This window comes from Fukomys damarensis, unplaced genomic scaffold (genome assembly GCF_012274545.1).
Source record: "Fukomys damarensis isolate Sample0158 unplaced genomic scaffold, DMR_v1.0_HiC HiC_scaffold_3, whole genome shotgun sequence".
Lineage (NCBI taxonomy): Eukaryota > Metazoa > Chordata > Mammalia > Rodentia > Bathyergidae > Fukomys > Fukomys damarensis.
Window position 1 is genome coordinate 45,850,272 of NW_022900915.1, and position 12,233 is coordinate 45,862,504.

Sequence of the window (12,233 nt, forward strand, 5' to 3'; positions counted from 1 at the left end):
TATATAATATATGCAAATTATACACTACTTTTATGCTACCAAACTTTAAGGTTTCATTTGTAAATTTTATGTAAGCACTGAGCCTGGCAGTTTTCACCATCTAATATTTGAGTCTGGTTACCTTTGCGTATTTGTAAAACTGCTTTTTTTAACTGAAAGCCCTAATATAGATAGAAGTCTAGAAGAACAAAAATAAAAATAAACAATGAAATCGATGTGAGCTCATTTTCAAAAATTAAAGGAACTGCTGCTACTTTTACCAATTGTGAAAATAGATCAACAGGCAGACAGAAAAGGAAATATAAAGAATCCATAAAATAATTACATTAAATCAGAGTGCAATTTGGGATGAACTGGCCAGGTTGAATCATAATCCTTTTTGAGGTTTAGGTTTATAGCTATAGAATGCTAGATTAGAATTTTCCCTAGAGGTATCAACCAGCTCTCTTTTCTCCATAAGTCATAACAGTATTTGCTCTAATATTTTAAGGCACTCTGAGTATTTTGTTGTTAGTCATGGTGGTCAACACCATAGACAACCAATAAGAATCAGAAGATAGAAAGAGTGAATGGCTGCAGGTTACTACATGGGACGTTTCTTCACTACCCTTCCTTACTAGGAAACAAGTCTGAGGCATTGTATCTTTACTCCATACATTATATTTAGAGAAAAACATCAACTTTTAAAAATCATCCACTTAAATTGTCCCAAGTGCATAAAATACAACCTGACAGTGATGTTTTAGGGACACTGGGTTACTCATAATTATTTGGGATGCACTAAATACCATTAAGATTTCTCATCTATAGTTTTGGGGAAAAAATAAGAGAAACAAATGAAAAACAGAGAGCAGAGATGAGCTCTCATTTAGATTCCAAAGGCCAGCTTCCTGAGCCACCCGCCTGGTCCTGGGGTTTCATCTCATGTACAGCCTGCCTGTTTCCCAGAGCCAGAACTGCCTGGGTTTAGGGGGCAGCTCTTCCTTGTCACCCCAGGGTCCAAGCCACTTGCCCTGAGAGCTCCACTCTGAACTCTGTCAGGGCACTTGGTAGCCATGCAGAAATCTGACCCTCATGTTCAGCACAACTGTCCTTGTTCCTCAACAGATGAGAAAAGCAGGAGAGGGGACTGCACAAAACAGTTGCCTCCCTCAAAAGTTTACCCATAAATCTTTATATCTGGGGACCTTCATATATATGAGGAACTCATTGCAAGTTTATAAAGTCTGGAAGTACCACTTGGAAACTACAAATCACATACCATTTTGAAGAGGTAGGGGTCTCTCCTACCAACAGGAAAATAAGAAGCTGTGTTTCCCCTGCCCTCTCTCTGATGAATAATATCAGGAAATATTAAAGGATTTAAATTTTCTGATGAAAGACAGCCTCAAAGTGGGCAAGAAAGGAAAGAAAGGGATCGGGGCTTCTCTAGGGGAGAGAGGAGGAATAAAAAATCGTGGATTGCTTGGTTTGAGTCATAGGTTTACCAGGTCCTGAGGGTGTCAGTTAGCAATTGATAATTCAAATCTGCATTGCTTTCTAAATGTTCCAAACTGACAGAAAGGGAGCAATGGTACCAGACAGACTGAGCCCATGCCCTTTGGCTTGGAGTGGGGGGCAGATACAGACTGACACAGAGAGACAGAGACAGAAACAGAGAGAAACAAAGACAGAGACAGAGAGGCAAAGAAGAGTTTAGAGGATCTCTTTGATATAAAGTGTTTAGAACCTAAAAATGTGCATGATTTAGGGAGATTCCTCCCTCAGGCATTGTCCCCTAAGTTGGGTCCTCTCCATGGTGTTTCAGGGATGGATTTCCCAAGATAGTTTCATGAGAAACTTTGCATGAGACACTGGTCTTCCCTTGCATTTACAATGTACCCTGTGTCATGATCTCAATTCTTTCCACAATTTTGGTTGCAAACCAAACTGGACAAGAACCAAATCAAATTTTCCTGTAAGGTTAACACCAAACTTGACCAATGAATTTGATTTGTCTCCTGGCTAACTCGGTTTTTGAAGATAATCAGGGAATGATTGAGGTTTGTGAACCAGGGCCCCACTTCTGTGTCCCTTGGTGAGCAAATTGTAGTGCCCTCTACCCCTGGTGGCATTGACCTAATAGGCTACAGCCCATCACAGATGAGGCCTCTCTAGCCAGTGCCTCCTGTCTTTAGGGCATTGAAATATAAGCACTCATTTCCTAGGGACTTGGGAGCCTCAAACTTCTGAGAAGAGAAAATTTGTAGAATTTTCAAAAATTAAAAAATTTACAAAATATTTGTAGAATTTTCTGGCTGAAGAAGTTTGTAGATAGGGAGAGAGAAAAATCATAGAGAAACAATAGAAATAAACGATGCTTTGTAGGGCAAGGGCTTGAAGAAGAGGGGAAGAAGCAAGAAAAGCCTCTGGATGGCCAAACCAAGGTTGAGGTACCCATGATCCTCTGCCTGTCCGCCTCTTGCTTGGCAGGACAGAATATCACTGGCTGGATCTGGGGAGGCAAGGAAAGCTGTGCTGAGACACCAAATAGGACTGCAGCCTCCCTGACTGCTGTTGCAGAAAAAAGTTTCAAAACAAGTCAGGAAGGAGCTTCTAGGCAGAAATGGAACAAACACTGAAAAAAATAGAGTGCAAGTCCTCCAGAGCACCCTCCTTCCTGGAATGAGGAAGCATCAGACTTCTCGTGGGAGGTGGGGACTCTGGGGAAGGTGGTTCACTCCCCAGGAGGGAACTGACCATACTCCAAGTATGAACTCAGGTTTTGTTTTGTTTTTTTTTTTTTTTCACATGGATAATTTGTTTTCTTCAATTCTTCAACCTGTTTCTTTATCTTAGGATCTTGTTCCCGCTCTTTATATTCTCAGTGAAGCTAATTCGGAACTTTGAGCATTTCTGAGCTATTTAGTACATGCTAATGGGAAGGAAAGGAGCCTGGTTTAACCAAGGACAGGCTGATTGGGATGGTCTTGGGTGACTTTGAGTGGGTACCAGAAGTTTCAGTCTTCTTAGAAGTGCATTTTTTGTTGTATTTCCTTTCCTTCTTTTTACCTGTCTTTTATGTCTTCTATCCTACTTCACTTTGACTAAAAATAGGTCTTGTGATCTTGATTGTGCTCCTTTAGTCTTGCATTCTGTGAATAACCTAAGTGTGACCATCAGAAGTAAATTGGGTAGATATAAACAAGATACACTGCTGTAAATTTGATATAAATAAAGCATCTCAGTTGCTTTCAATTAAGTTACTAAAGAATTGACTGAGTTTGCATTCAAGTTCTCTGGACTTCTTAACAATTTATAAAAATGTATTTGTGTCTATGAAATTGAGAAGACCACAGTATAGCTTTTGTAGCTGCACAAATATGCTACCCAGGAAGCCAATCTAGATTTTATCTGATAGGGAAGAGGAAGAGGTGAGAAGAGCTCCAGTGCTAGATCAAATGGTATCAGGTACAAAAACAGAAAGGTGCTTGCAAGAAAGGAATCTTGAAAACATGCAGGCATGAGTTCTTCCATACCTGGGGATTTAATCAGAATTCCCTAGAGCCTCAGAGACCCATATATAAACCATTTATTCATGCAGAACCTAGCAATTCATCTGTCCAGATCTGCAAAGTTCAGAACACTTACTTCATTCTCATCTAACTCTGAACTTTTATAGCTTTGCCTTCTCTCCAGAGAATCCATCCCGTGGATGAGCTACGCAGTGGGTGACTACAGGCCCTGCTCACCAGCTCAGCCACGCTGCAGAGTTCAGTCTGTTCCCCTGGTGAGCAGCAGAGTCTCATCAGATGTCCAACCAGAATTCAGTCCAGAGGCATCGTCATCTTCACCATCTGAAGAAACTGAAACAAGGGGTGCTTGCCCATGGTCATTACCAGAGGTTCTTTCCACAGTCACATGCTTGGTCAAACAGCAGAGATTCACTATGGCAAGAAATGACTAGGAAATCAAGAAAAGCAGCTGCTGCTGTGAATGCATAGTGCAAGAACATACATATTACAAAGAAATCATGTGCCTTCAAAAGAAAGCTACAATAGTGTGCTTTAAAGAAAGAGAAGGCTATAGAATGGGAAGAGAATCAGAAAAGTCCTAAAAACTTGTATGGGGCCCATGTTTACTTCTTACCAGAGTCAATTCGTCAGGGTAGACAACACACAATCCATTCATTCTTTCTCTCCATTATCACCTGTACTTCAGCTCATGAACTTAATTCTTTCCACAATTCTGGTTGCAAACTGAATTGGGCAAGAACCAAATGAAATTTCCCCATAAGGTCAACATTGAACCTAACCACTGAATTTGATTCAAATCCCATCCAATTTGGTTTGAGACAAAAAATGTGGAAAGAATTTTTGAATCAAGGTACCACTGTATTAAAATGTATGTATCAGTACGTAATAGACAGCTTCTACCTTCAAGGTATTTAGTATTGAGATAGTACATGAAACTACCCACTATGTGATAACACAAGGAAGAAGAAAGTAAATACCAGGCAGGTTTGATAAATGCACCAACATTGCACACTGAAATGTGAAGTTCCAAACATGACTCTTGGCTCAAGCATATTTTCAGGTAAGTTCCCCAAGACCCGGGTGTTAAAGGATACCCACCTGTGGTGCTATGGCGGGGGCATCTAGGATTTGGAGGCTCAAGGAAGGAAGGTGAGCCCTTGGAGGGCAGAGTGGGAGCCTGACATGTCATCTTTTATTTTCCTTACTGACTGCCATGAAAGAGTAGCCTTCTCTGTCCCATGATCCTGGCATGACAGGGAGCCTTATCATGCGCCTGAAAGCAATAGAGTCAACTGTGACAAAAACGTGTGGGACTAAGAGCCCAACTCCTCTAACTGCATCATCTCAAGTATATTGCCACAGTGATGAAAACTGGCCTTTACCAGAAAGGTCATTGCTATGATACCACTTAATGATGGGGTTCAGAAGCCCATGGAATTGAATTTTGGGAGGGGCTTGGAAAAGTTTGGAAAAAGCCTAGATTGTTGCATAGTAATCTTAATTCTGGTTAATTCTGGTTAGAAGATAAGAATGCTTACAAAGTGTGGGGTGTAAAGGTTATGTTCATGAACTGCCACATGGAAAGAGGATGCTATTGGCTCTAGACTACACATCACCTGGTTATGTCCCATCAACACATTTGGCTTCCTTTTCCCAATGACCTGAGACTTGGGGGGAGGTGAAACTTAGCAAGGTCAGACTTTGGTTTCTCTGATGGGAGAAATTCCAAGGCAACACAGCATTCAGGCAGGGCATGGAAGTTATTGACTGTCTTCAACCCACTTTATTGTGACAGAGAGAAGCAAAAAGAGCAGAGGAGAAAATTTAGAAAATTTGCCCAGGAAAGGAGCATGTTTAAAGGTGTTGGCAAATGAGGTACAGTTGCTCAAGAGATTAGCACCATTAAAATGAAGCCACATACTTTTCACCAGGACAATAAGAAAAAAGCTTAAAGGACATCTGAGGAATTCATCACAGTATCCAAGGTCTAAAGTTGTAACTGTTATGGATGAGCGAGTTCAAACAATCGAGAAGTGCCACACTCAGTGCCAGATTCAAGTCTTTTGTTACAGCTGAGGGTGGCTAGCGCCCAGAAGTTTCATTGGCAATGGGAAGCAGCTTGGTTTCTCTTTTTAAACCATGCTTTTAGTTGGGGGGAGCTCAAGAGAGAGCAAGGGGAATCTTACAGAAGCAGAACCATGCCAACACTTTCTAGGTGAGCTGCAGAACATCCTGCAACTGTAGCAAGTTTACCACCAACAGGATGTGGGGGTTTTGGGTACTTTGTTCAACTGCAAGCAATTCATTCTAGCGCAGGTACAAAATGGCATTGAGGCACAAGATGGAGTCTGGCTGGCTGTCACATAACTTTCCTTCATCTTCCTTTGAGAAGAGAGCTCAACATAAAGCCAAATATGGGAATTTTACCCTGGGATTTTATTTCCTGTGTCCATCCTCAAAGGCAGTCAGAAGCAGCTACAGCCATGATCCAAGTGGGCTCAGGTCGAGCCAATAGCAGCCACAGACCCCAACCGTAAGCACATGATGCTGGTTTTGGAAGCACATGAAATATAAGAGTTAATGAGGTATGGAAGTTTCCACCAATATTTCAAAGAAAAACTTGAGCCCAGGTGACGCATCAAGGTTTGGTCTTTGAGAATAGCTCCGACAGAGTGTTTTTTGAAAAGTAAAGAGTGATCGAGTGATTTTGAGAGTAAAGGAGAAGATTCTAGGAAGTTGGAGATGCCAGGAATGTGGAACAAAAGCAGTGAGCACAGCCAGCCCCAAAGAGAGACCCTATGGGCTTCCACAAGCATGGCCAGAGCATTTGAGTCTCCCACGTTCATGGGAGCTCATATCCAGCTACGCTGTGCCATGTGTGGCAGACAGAGCTACAGGATTTAGTGCTTCCTCTGCTGGTTTCAGTCTTGCTTTAGTCTGATTCTTCATTGCCATTTTCCTAGTCTTCCCTTTGGGAATGGGAAGAATTATATGTGGAATTTATAGTGGACATATGTCACCCATACTTTTGATTATTACAGGGGCTCTCAGTTAAATGTTTTTCTTATGTCTCAGGGGAAAGTTTGGATTTAGACTTTTGAGCAATATGGGAACAGGTAGCATTTAGACAGCCTGAATGCATTTGAATGATATGAGGGACATGGACCTTCTGGAGGTAAAGGTGGCATGCTCTGTTAGTTAAGTGTTCCTGAGAGGCCCTTCTTGTGCATCTGGACTTCCAGCCTGTGGTGCCACTGGGAAGTGGTAAAATATTTAGGAGGTGGGTGGGCCTAGTGGAAGAAAGATGGGTCATTGGGTTTATGCCCTTGAAGGACATATTAGGCCAACAGCTCTTCCTAATTTTTCCTTTACTTCCTAGAAACCATGAAGTAGCCCTCATGTGCTCTCTCTTGTGCCTTGTCCACATGAAGCTGGTTTGTAGGCATTGGCATGCTGCATCATGTGCTACCTACCATAATATACCATCGTGCTACAGGACACAGTAATCATGCCAGCAGACTACAGACTGAGCCTCTGAAACTGTGAGCCAGGACACAACCTTTGTCCTTTAGAATTTTTTATCTCAGGTATTGTCCCAGTAATCCAAAGTTACTAAATTGATCAGTTTATTCATTAAAAACACATCTTATACTAGTCTTCAATTTTGTTTTAATTCACAGGGTTAAAGGTGAGAAATTAATAACTACCGCAAATTGTCATTTTTTAAGATGTGCTGAATTTTATTGTTGTTGCTGATTGTATCACTTGGGCTAGTGTTGTGATTGCTCTAATCAGTGATCTTTCTTGGTATAATGAAAATGAGATTGCCCCAGCGTCAGTAGAGACTCAAATCCTAAAGACCAGGTATACCTGGAAGACACCTCTGAGAAGAAAGAATGCCCAAAGGGTTCTAAATACAAATAACAACAAAGACATTTACAATAAGTAATATATAAATGTCAACCCAGGAATTAAACAAAGGACTATACCAAGAAATATAGTACAAATGAAAAGACATTTAAGCAAGACACAGTCTTCCAGCTTACCAAAGGCAAATTATGGGGGGGAAAGATGGAAAAGACTGGACAATCTGAACTGATAGCACAGGAAGTAACAAAACAGGTGAATGAGGCTCTAGAAAAATTCAAAACAATTAATTTCCCATATAACTACAGAGCTATTGAGAAGAATACAAGACATGATTAGAGTCCCTAGAATAGAAATCAATAAAAAAAAAAAAAAAGACGAGTGTAGGACCGTGATGGAAGCCAGGAAGGTTCAGCATACGAAAGAAATGGAAACCATTAATGCACAACATGAAAAAGAAATGGAATCCATGATACAGATTCAAACTGATATCCAGGAGATTAAAACCTCTATCGAAGGTATACATATCAAACCAACCCAACATGAAGTCAGAATATCAGATATAGAAGACAGGATGGTGATCAATGACCATGAAAAGAGAGATCTCTTAAAAATGGTAAGGAACCATAAGAAATTAATACAACAGCTTCTAGATGATGCAAAGAAGAATCATATAAGATTGGTAGAAGTCCAAGAAAAGTAGGAGAAAGCACAAATGACATAAACCTGTTCACAGAATTAATAATAAAAAAATCATCATAAAGAGCAAAAGATCTTAACATACAGATAAGTGAGGCATATAGAAAAAATGATAAAAATATGAATTAAAAAATTCTATACCTAGACATGTAATAGTCAAGATCCCATAAACCCAACAGAAGTACAAAATAATACAAACAGTTAGAGGAAAGAAAATAATGTGCAAAGGAAAGCACATCAGAATCACAGCAGACTTTTCAACACAAACTCTCAAATCAAGGAGAGCTGGAAGTGAGATATTTAAAGCCTTAAAGGAAAACAACCTTTCTACATTTGACTGACAGAGTGCTGAATCATATCAGGGGTTTCAGCACCAGGCTTGCTCCAGACCCACTCTGACTAAAGCACATACATGCAGTACAGTCCGTGTGTACGAACCTTTCCCGTGGTTTGGTTGGGGAAAAGGTCAAGCACTGATGTCCAACATGCAAGTACTCTGGCTTGGAGCTTTAGAGACTGCCTGTGTCTTAATTTTTTCTTATTTCTGCTTCTCTCAGCACAGTGGAAGAGGATTGGTCCTTGGATGATGTCCAAGTTCAAGTGGGTAGAAGGGAGAGACTCCCAGCGAGGACTGTGCTACCTGCCTAATCCTTTCTAATAGAAACCGTATCTTTTGAGCAGAATCCCTTTTCCATTACCCTCCAGCCATTCGTAGCCAATGTTCTACGCTCTACTTCTCTGAGCTGTGCTTTTTTAGGTTCCATTTAGAAATGAGAATACAGAACATTTGCATTTCTGTGCCTAGGTTATTCCACATCATAATTTCCTCACCCAGGTGAATTTATCTTGACGCAAATGAGAGGACCTCTCCTTTTCAAGACTGAATAGTATTCTACTGAGCATGTTTTCCAAATACCAAAAATGGTTTACTAACTCATCTGATTATGGATGCCTTGCAGGATTTTGATCCTACCTATTGTGCACAGTGTTGCATTGATCACAGAAGAGTTGATATCATGGTTAAATTTCCTTTGCTGTATATACAGACATGGGATTAGTGGATCACATATTTCTATATTTAATTTTCTGAGTAATTTCCACACTTTTTAACATAATGACTATATTTAAAAATATAATTATGAAAGTTAACCTTCCTTTGAAAGAAATTAGTAATATAGGAAAAAATTGAGAATATATATTTGAAGGAAACAAAAAAGAATGTATATCTGAATATACATCAACTGTTCTGTCATTTTGCTGGTAAAATTGATGTGAACATGATAAATAAAAATTCACATATGCATACTTCCATTTAGAATATTCTAATATTTAATTACAAGAAGTCTAAATATATTAATTATTCATGCTATATAAAACAACCACTTCAGACGCATTGGTAAGAATAAATTCATACAACACATTTACATACTTATTAAAATACAGTATAAAATATTATGGTTGAATAAATACAACAAATAGTATATTTTCTCTGTTTTGGTATGAGGTGTTGTAAACTTACAGTAAGACCCTGTCTTATGAATGTGTTAAAATCCAGGTGAATTGTTTGTAAGTTTGATTTGTTCACAATCTGTCAAATTGAGTCTTATACAGTATTCCCTTGAAGTTCACAATTCCAGTGTTCATAAGTTGGGGACTTAATGCACAATATGGTTGTCTCTATTTCAAACCAGTTTTATTCCACCAGGTCATTTATCACCACATCCACTGTTATGGTGCATTTGTTGATAGACACCATTAGTCACTGGCATTATATGAACACACTCCTCCCTCCAGACATATGCCTACTCCACCCTCATAGTATGAACCCCTCTTGCCTGTCTGTGCAGTGTGCTAACTGCATGCTTCTTTAGGGTTGCCAAGAGCCTACACATCTTACTGTGGAGCAACAGCACTGCTGCCATGCTGTGAATTACACTTACTAATTGGATGATGTTTATCAGACAACAGACCAACTTCATGCAGCCTTGGCTTGAACAGGGTTTAGACTACATTCTTGTGATGTGGACCTAAAAATGCCTGGTAAGACAGAAGTCATCCCTGATCCTGGGGAAATCCGCTCTGGATGGCAGGGCAAGGGGACTAGGGGGACTGGTGCTGTGATAATGTGTGGACTGCCTCAGTGGATGCTAATCTCAAACTCCCCCCACAGGAGACGTAATTTTCCCCACTGGCTCACCAGAGCTGAAGTAAAGAGGAGAAACAACATGATGTGCACAAGATAGCAAAGGTAACAAGGAACTTTAGCAGAACTTCCTACTACTTTTATTTAATTCAGACTACATAGGATGGGTAGCACACACCCTCTTAATCCCAGTGCCCTCTGGCCTACCATAACCCTGAATCAATCACACAGTTTACATTCGACCACAACATGTGGGTTTATTTCTGAGATATCTGCCCTGTTCTACTTTTCTGTGTATATGCTGTCATGCCAAAATTATGCCATATTAGTTAGCATGGAGTTGGAGTAAAATTTGAAGTCAGTGTTTTGCATTCAATGTCACTGTTTTTGCTCCAAACTGCTTTAGCTATTTGGGATCTTTTGTAGCCCTTCCTGAATTTCTGCACTGTGCTATGTGTTTCAGTAAAGAGTAACATTAGAATGTTTAAAGTACTGCACTGAATCTCCAGTTGCATAGCATGCATGTTTTAACACTTGTAGTTTCACAGATACATGCTACTTTCCGGTCCCGGGCAGTCGCATGGTGCCCAGAGGACACTCAGGTTGGGGAGTGGAGGGAGCCGGAGCCCTGCTGCACTTTCCCTATCTGGATAAGCAGAGCAAAGTACTGTTCCCCTGAAGCCTAAGTGTTCAACATATTAACACGGTACGATGAGTCTAATGTGAGAGAATGAAAAGATGAAAATAAAGTGTTTGTAGATGGGGAGGGGAGGAGGGGGTGAAGGGAGGGCAGAGATAAGGGGAAAAAATGAGAATCAAGACTTGTCATGTAGAGGTGCAAGATCCCAACAATGAATGTAACTGTACTGTATCCCTAAAATGTACCAATAAACTCAATTAAAGCTGAAAAAAAATGGAGATGAGAGGGACTTTGAGTTTCACTTTTTCAGCAAATGTGTCATGTTTTAAAGAATGAGGTCTGCATTTTCTTGTCTCTAATCCAATTACTTACTCTCCTTTCTGTAATTCATTTCACTGACTAAAACCTCTAACATCATATTAAATAATAATGGCGATGATGTCAGAGAAAATTATGTATTGTGTTGTGTGAGATATTTGTATCAGATACAAACTAGCACACAATGTCAGTTCTAGATAAATATTTGTAACATCATAAATATTAATTATGCATATAATACATATCCATATACATTGTATCATATGAATATATGTAAACCATACAGTATGAACATATAAATTTACATATATATTTTTCTACAAAGTAATGAGAATAAATGAATATTAAGTTGAAAAGTTAACATGAAACAATGTTAAAAGAACATTTAATCATATATTTTATTAGCTTTTGTGAGTGCTAAACAGTATCTGTATTTGCTTGCTGGCTTCGTTGTTTTTAGACACAGTCTTGCTCTGTAGCTCAGGCTGGACTTGATCTCACCATGTAGCAGAGGCTGGCCTCAAACTCACAATTATTCTACTGCTGCTTTAGCCTCCCAAGTGCTGGTATTATAGCAACTCACTCAATTTGTACCTTTTTTAAAACAAGTCTTTCTTTCTGTTCCCCCTACAAGAAAGCACTAGGCTCATATTATACTTTTTAACTGTTTCAATTGACTAGCACTAAAAAGACAAGGAACTTTTGTTCCCTGAAACACTGGCAGGGGGTGCAGATAACTAGAAGACCAGAGCACCCTCCTTCAAGGTCAAGAGGGAGAAGGAAAACAAGACTCAGGAGCGAAGCCTCTCAGGTTGAGCCTACGAGCTCCGCTGGCTCCCTCAAACATCTCTGGCCATCACCGGAGTGACTGTCGGAATCTGCATGTATGGCTCACTGCATGCTGCCCAGTACAACTTCCAGGGAAAATCAGCAGCCTCCGCTGAATCAGGACCATGTGAAACAGCAAAGGACATTCCTGTAGGGCTCTGTACAGAAAAGAAGTGTTCCAATCAGAGTGTGGGCCAGAACAGCTAATCATTGTCTGCAGCTT